The sequence below is a fragment of the Echinops telfairi genome, unplaced genomic scaffold (genome assembly GCF_000313985.2).
Source record: "Echinops telfairi isolate 266 unplaced genomic scaffold, ASM31398v2 ScPeMD7_3533;HRSCAF=4204_0, whole genome shotgun sequence".
Taxonomy (NCBI): Eukaryota; Metazoa; Chordata; class Mammalia; order Afrosoricida; family Tenrecidae; genus Echinops; species Echinops telfairi.
In genome coordinates, this window is record NW_022107431.1 from 47,672,288 (window position 1) to 47,673,840 (window position 1,553).

The 1,553-nt window shown below is 37.7% G+C and overlaps 1 non-coding gene across 1 annotated transcript; it reads right to left on the reverse strand.

The window, feature by feature from the left end:
• Positions 1-495: 495 nt before the first annotated feature.
• Positions 496-599, reverse strand: LOC115871060. Its single transcript, XR_004047049.1, has one exon. It is a non-coding gene; the product is annotated as a U6 spliceosomal RNA (small nuclear RNA).
• Positions 600-1,553: the final 954 nt, after the last annotated feature.

A 1,553-nucleotide genomic window follows, 5' to 3' on the forward strand; every position in this document is an offset into this window, starting at 1 on the left:
AAAGAGTGTTATTTAAAAGAGCAATTGAATATTGAGAAATCATCCCAGCCCAGTCCAGATCAAGTTAATAAGTCTGGTATTAGCCCATGTGTCTGATATCCATCTATAAATTTTTCTTCAGACTCACTCAACATATGTAGTGATGCTGAATGCAGGAAGATCACAGGCCAGTGGATGGAAAATATTGTGGATCCAGTGGCAGTGGTAACATCTCAGCACTGGCAGCGGTCCCACGTGGCTCCTTCACCTCCAGGGCTCTAGTGTAGCTCCATGTGTCTTGTCAACAGGAATGTCTAGGAGGGAGTGTGTGAGTATCCCACCTCCAGTGAGCTATTTATCTCCTTAGTGCCTCCAAATGAGGTCTTCGAGGTGAAACCTGATTGTCAGGCTAGACTCCTCCCCTCCGCAAGTTGACACCAGATTATGTAACTAGCACACACCTTGAGGTCAATTTTGTCAGAGATTAGGATAGCAATCCCTCCTTTTTTTAAGTTGAAACATATGGAACACTTCACAAGTTTGTGTGTCATTCTTGCATAGGGGTCATGTTAATCTCTTTATCATTCCAATTTTAGTATATGTGCTGCTGAAGCAAGCACAAGCATGACCTCCTAGCTTCATCTAACAATAGGTGCTAATGATCTATGAAAGGAGCATCTGAAAAAAAGAATTAGCCAGAAAATGTCTCCAGCTAAAAACCATGTTGGCATCTGTAAGTTTCACTACATCACACATCTTAGTTTCCAGGTGGCCTACAGTAAATAATTCCTGCCGAGACTCTCAATGGAGAATCACGACTTGTGTGTGTCAGCTCCAGAACTTTTGTCAGCAGCAACACCCACCCCATAACCTTGCATGTGTCAAGCAGTGATCCTGCACCAAAAACTAAGCTTTATGTTGATCTTATTTTGTCTCTTCCTTTCATTACCTACCTATGAAACATCTCTTATAAATCTCAATGTAATTGTTGTGGAATTTGTTATATTGCATTATTATTGAATGGAAAAGACTTACATCAGAAAAAGTATATTCTCTTTCAAGATTCTGTCATAGTATGGAATACTAAAATCTTTCAAATGAATGAAAAACCAAAGACGATAAGACAAGTTATCCTTTTTAACAATTGTGAGATTTAAAAAAATATATAAAATGACTATTACAGCATTTATCTATAAATGAAAGAATAATAAACAATCAATGTAATTCTGCACTTAAACAAGACAAAGAATTAGAATCACATGGTCACATCAGTAGATACATAGAAAAAGCACTTGACATTATCCAACACCCATTTATAATAAGTACATTAAAAAATATGAGGATGAATAGAAAGAAAACTCCTCAACATAATAAAGGCCAAGTATGAAAATTCAACAGCCAATATCACATTCAGTGGAGGGAAACTGAAAACATTTTCTCTGTGAATGGGAACTAGACTATGATAGATAATTAGCCACTAATTTATAGCAATTGAAAAGCCTGGGGAAATTTACGTATGACAGCTCTGCAGGAGAGAGTCCTGAGTGATACAGGAGGGCTGCTTGTGGAGAATT